At 54.8% G+C, this 5,463-nt stretch overlaps 1 long non-coding RNA gene across 3 annotated transcripts; it reads right to left on the bottom strand.

The window, feature by feature from the left end:
- Positions 1-79: 79 nt before the first annotated feature.
- Positions 80-5,447, bottom strand: LOC104869457. 3 transcript variants are annotated; one of them, XR_782335.3, is made up of 4 exons: positions 4,893-5,447; positions 2,888-3,268; positions 629-746; positions 80-450 (listed from the first exon to the last, which is right to left on the bottom strand). It is a non-coding gene; the product is annotated as an uncharacterized LOC104869457 (long non-coding RNA). The 3 variants fall into 3 exon arrangements; XR_782337.3 differs by lacking the exon at positions 629-746 and having other exon boundaries at positions 4,893-5,446; XR_782336.3 differs by lacking the exons at positions 80-450; positions 629-746 and adding an exon at positions 2,454-2,582 and having other exon boundaries at positions 4,893-5,446.
- Positions 5,448-5,463: the final 16 nt, after the last annotated feature.

The raw sequence follows: 5,463 nt of genomic DNA, 5'->3' as shown, positions 1-5,463 counted from the left end.
CCGGGACTGTGGGAACGACAGGATAAAATGGTGAGCGTCGCGACCTCGGCCTGGACCCACCGACGCTCCCGGCTTCCCGAGGCGCCACCACTCACCCGCCCCGACTGCCCCATGCCGCCCTCTCCTCCACGAGGTCGCCTTTGCCGGTCACTTCCGGCGCTGCGAAGCTCACTTCCGGCGTCTGCTCCGGTGACCTCACACCAGGCATGCGCAGTAAGTAGCCTCGGGGAGGGAGGGTGGAATTTAGTCGAGGCGTTGCTATGGAGACACCGGGTGCCTGTTTCTACAGAAACCAGGGCGGGGCTGCGCATTCTGAGGCGTCAGAGACATAGATCCACCGGTTCGAATCCCGCCTCGGCCCATTTGCGCCAGCGTTGTCATCGTGGCAATTTTCTCCATTCCGAGGCTCCGCATATGTTCTAAATTGAGGATGATACTCTGTTCCCTGACCTGCGGGATTAAGAGGTTATGTATATACTGTGCTTGCCAGCAGCACCAGCCCGGGGAAGGAGTAAGGAGAACAGAGGGCCTGCGGCAGACATTCCTTTCCATCCCCCGGCTGAGGGCCAGCCATCTTCCCTCAGGACGCTCCCTGCAGGTGGGCTGGGGGGTGGAAACTCCACCTCACCTCTGGAAACTCTGGGTAAGGCCAGCCAGCCTCTGTGAGTAATTTGCCTCCTTCCGCTTTCCGCTTTCCGTTGAGAGCCTCAGTCTCAGCCTCAGGGCTCTGGCTTCTTCCCCAAAACCTGTGGTGGAGGGGAGGGTCCCCTCCCATCGGCTTCCCCCACCCACTCCCCAGCCCTAATTCCGTCTCCTTTCTCCAAATTCTGCCTCCCCTCCGTCTCTAGCTGCCTGACCTCCCAACTTTGTCCAAATGTCATCAGTTGTCTCTCTCTCTCTCTTTTTTCCTTCTGATTTTGCAGTACTGAAGATTGAACCCAGGGCCTTCACACTGACCTACATCCCTAGACTTTTTTTTTTAAATTGTAGTTTTTACTTTGACACAGGGTCTCTCTAAGTCACTACATTGCCCTGGCTGGGCTGGAACTTGCGATCCTCCTGCCTCAGCCTCCAGTGTGCTGAGGTCCCAAGCTTGCACCACCTCACCCAGCTATCCATGATCTCTTTCACCATCGATAAATTTCCATCTTCCTCCTGTCCCTGTTCCCATCCCCGTTTTTTCACTGCCTCCTGATGTCTTTCCCCGCCACCTCCGCAGGCCTCTCCCTCCCTCGCCTCTCTGTGGTGTCTTCTCCCGGCTGCCAGTGCGGAGCCGGAGGGGGCTGCGGAGGAGGGGGAGCTTGTGGGGGCCCCAGCCTAGGCCGGCAGCCCAGCCTGGCAGCCTCTCTCAGTGCCGGACAACCATTTCCTCTCTCAGCCCTGGAGTCCACTCGGGTTACTGTGGAGCTGAGCTCGGCAGGAAGCAGGAAAGGAGACCACAACGAGGGTCTGCTAGCCCCGGGGCTGGGGTCGGGGTGGTGAGTCTCGCTGAGTTAAATGCAGGCTTATTTCTTCTTGTTCTGTGTGTGCTTTGACTTATGCAAAGTGTGACTGTGTGTGGGGGAGATGAACGGAAACTCCTAGCGCGGTGGCAGGGCCGCCTGGGGTCGCTGTGTGCCTGCTTGCTGTCTCTGTGCTTGCCCTCAGCCCGTCAGGGAGGCCCTTTTAAGTTGTGGTCTTCCCCCTGTAAGTTGTGCTGAATATGTGACCGTATCCATTTTTTGCCATGCTGGGGCTTGAACCCAGGGGCTCTGCACTGAGCTACATCCCCGGCCATTTTTTCATTTTGAGACAGTCTCTCCCTTAAGTTGCTAAGTTGCCCAGGCTGGGCTCAGACTTGCAATCCTCCTGCCTCAGCCTCCCAAGTAGCTAGAACTGTAGGCATGCACCACCGTGCCCAGAAATGTATGGCTGTTTTTTGAACACACAATTATTGCCTTTTTTTTTTTTTTTTTTTTTGTCCTTTGAGCTGGGGCTCTAACCCAGGGCCTTGGGCATGTTAGACAAGTACCCTACCACTAAGCCACACCTCAGTCCTCCTGTTCCATCTTTAGATTAGGTGTACGTGTGCCAGGCACGGATTCCTATCTTAGCACTGTTGGATGTTAGCACACACAAGTGTGAGTCTTTTTTTTTTTTCTTTTTGGTACTGGCGATCCAACTTGGGACCTTGTGCTTGCAAGGCAGGCGGTGGAACCACTGAGCTAAATGCCCAGCTCCGAGTGTGTGCTTTGTTATGCATGCACTTGTGTGAAACTATTATGGAGCCCAGCTGCCGGGGTTGAATCTCACTGTGGCTACTTTCTGGCTGCCTGAGCCCAGGCAAGTGATCTCACCTTTTCTTAAGTTTTCTCTCTCTCTCCCTCTCTCTCTCTCTTTTTGGTTTTTTGAGACAGGGTCTCACTATGTAGTTGAGACTGACCTGGAACTCACCGTGTAGCCCAGGCTGGTCTCGAACTCACAGCGATCCTCTTGCCTCAGCCTCCCGAGTGCTGGGATGACAGGCGTGCGCCACCACGCTCAGCTAGTTTTCTCTCTTGCAAAATGAGGCTACCCACAGAAGTCAGCTTAGGCTGCTGTGACTGATGAGACAAAATGTGGAGAGTTTAGCTACATGTGTTGCTGTGTTTGTGATCCCAGCTATTTGGGAGGCTGAGGCAGGAGGGTTCCAGATTGAAGCTCAGCCTGGGCAGTGTAGCAGCTCAGTGAGATTCTGTCTTAAAATAAGAAATAAAAAGGGGCACCCAGAAGGTGTGTGTGTCACTGTCCTCCATTGTCCCTTTGTGTATTTGAGCTGCACCATGAATCCTGCAGGACCAAGGCCTGCAACCTCCCACGCTCTCTCTGCTCCTTGGGAGGAAGAGACAGCAAGGCCTGGGGCACTGACCTGTGTTATCAGGCTCTGGTGACCTGGGCAGCGGGGTCTGGTGATCTGGCCTCGGTTCTCACGCAGGAAACGCTAAATATTTACAGTTGCGCCTCTCCGGGACTTGGGGGCAGGGGCTCCACAAAGCCTCTCCTGCTTCTTTCCTGGCCTCTCCTTCCCAGTTCAGAGGCCCTGCCAGACCCTCGGGCTCTGCCTCGCCATCTCAAACCTGTGGTGAACCTCGCGGGATTCGGGGTCTTGGCCGTGAAAGGTGAGTGGATGCGTCGATCTGCTGGTCGGGAGACCCGGCCTCTATCTACTTAGCTCCTCTAGATCAGGCTGGTGGTGAGGCAGCAGCGGGCGTGGTGTACTTTCTGGCCTCCGGGAGCCTGGCCTGGCCTCCTGGGGAGGAAAGGAAAAGACATTGCTGGTCCTGGGAGCTCCCACTTGATGTACAACAGTGGCACCCATGTCCTGCTCCAGCTCTGGAACCTTGTATGGCTCCCACCTGCTTTACAGTAAAACTCTGCGTCTTCCCCAAAGCAAAGACCCTGCACACTGTGCCCCACCTTCCCTCTCTACTCTTGTCTCCTGCTCTTCCTCTCCTTCACTCCATTCCGAGTCACTAAGGGCTGGCTTGAATTTGAGATGCTCCTGCCTCAGCCTCACCAACATGCCCTGCTTCCTGATGGAGTTTTCCAACTAGAGTATCAGACCAAAAAGGTAGAGATTTTTTTTCTGTTTTGGGTACATGTGGATACCCATTACCTGCAAAGCTCCTGGACAGTGTGTGCTAATGGGGACCCCAGGACATGGGCTGCGTACCAGCAGGGTGTTCAGTCACACACACACACACACACACACACGGCAGCCCTCTTCTGATGGCCCTGTGTGCCCAGGAGGAGAGTTATGGACCCCGTGTGGACCTCAAGGATCAGGATGGGAAGACACTTGGATGAGGTCACCTGTGTGAGTGCAGGAGTGACTCGGGTGAGTCACACAGACCTGGGGCCCAGGGGCTTTGGGGACAGGGGAGCCAAGCCCTGGAGACAAAGCTGTGAATAAAAGCCTTGGCTGTAGCCCGGCATGGTGGTGCCTACCTATAACCCCAGCACTTGGGAGGCTGAGGCAGGAGGATTGTGGAAACTTTGAGGTGAGTCCAGTCCGGACTCCATAGTGAGTTCAAGGCTGCCCTGAACTACAAAGCAAGACCTTGTCTCAAAATGAAATAAAAAAAATCAAAAACAAAAACCCAGACTTGGCCTCATGAGCTGATATTTTCATGAGGGGAAGTCAGACCATAAATGAGGTAATTTCAGGGGAATAGGCAAATGTAGAAAGACTAGGATAGGGTCAACTCCTTTTTATTCTCTTTCTTTCTGCTATGGGGGATCAAACTCAGGGCTGCTACATCCCTGGCCCTTTAAAACACTTTTAGATTTATTTATTTATTTATTTTTGGCACTGGGGATTAAACTCAGGACTTTGTGAGTTCGAAGCAGGCGGTGGCACTGCTGAGCTAAATCCCCAGCTAACCTTTTTTTTTTTGTTGTTATTTATTTATTTTTTTGTTGTTGTTATTTTGAGACAGGGTCTCACTATGCACTTAAGACTGACTTGGAACTCACTATGTAACCCAGGCTGCTCTCTTAACTCAGAGAGATCCTCCTGCCTCAGCCTCCTGAGTGCTGGGAGCCAGCTAACCTCCCCCCCCACCCCACCCCCGTACCAGGGATTGAACTTGTGTCCTTGAGCTTTCGAGGCAGGTACCGGAACCACTGAGCTAAATCCCCAGCCCCTCAGCTAACCTTTCTTTAATGTTGAGAGAGGGTCTTGCTAAGTGGCCCAGGCAGGACTCGAACTTGGGATCCTCCCTCCTCACCCTTCGGATGTGGAATTACAGCTGAGCACCACCATATTTGCTTGAGCTTCTACTCTGAATGTAGCGGTCCGTGAGGGATTCTGAGACCTGGGTGAGGACAGGGAGCCCTGTTACAGTGAGGAGTGCCCTGAACCTGGCACTCACCTGTTGTTGTCTGTGGCGTCTGGGAGGTGAGGCCAGCGGGAAGGCGTTCATGGGCCCTGCAGGGGATTTGAGCTTTTCTCTAAGGAAGGCGGGGGCCACAGAGGATTCTGATGTGGAGGCCTGGTTGCCTGCAGGCATCCTCAGGCTGCGGGAGGGGGAAGAGACCGGAGGTGGAGGGCGCTATCTGTGGGAAGGAAATCCAGACGCTCTCTGTGGGAAGGAAATCCAGACGCCGGATGCAGCCGGGCAGGGGGAAGGGCCGCGTAGAGGAATTCAGATCCCAACAGCGGAGCTGCCCCAGGCGTGGCGGGTGGCTGGATCTGACGTGAACAAAGTGCAGACACAATGCGTGGTCTGAGGGGCTCCACTTCTTAGCTCCTTGCCCCTCTCAGCCTCGGCTTTTGGCCTCCTCGATTCTTGCACCGGGAATGGGGAAGCCTCAGGGCCTTTGCACCCGCTGTGCCCCCTGCCTGGGACACTTCTCCGGGGCAGGGACTTTTGTCGGTTTTGTTCCCTATCTCACGCTATCTGTCCCCCGCAGGTGGTCATGGCGGCGCCCCAGCTGCGCGTG

This window comes from Fukomys damarensis, unplaced genomic scaffold, assembly GCF_012274545.1.
Source record: "Fukomys damarensis isolate Sample0158 unplaced genomic scaffold, DMR_v1.0_HiC HiC_scaffold_37, whole genome shotgun sequence".
Lineage (NCBI taxonomy): Eukaryota > Metazoa > Chordata > Mammalia > Rodentia > Bathyergidae > Fukomys > Fukomys damarensis.
Note: the sequence above shows the minus strand (reverse complement) of the source record. Positions and strands in the feature narration are given on the sequence as shown.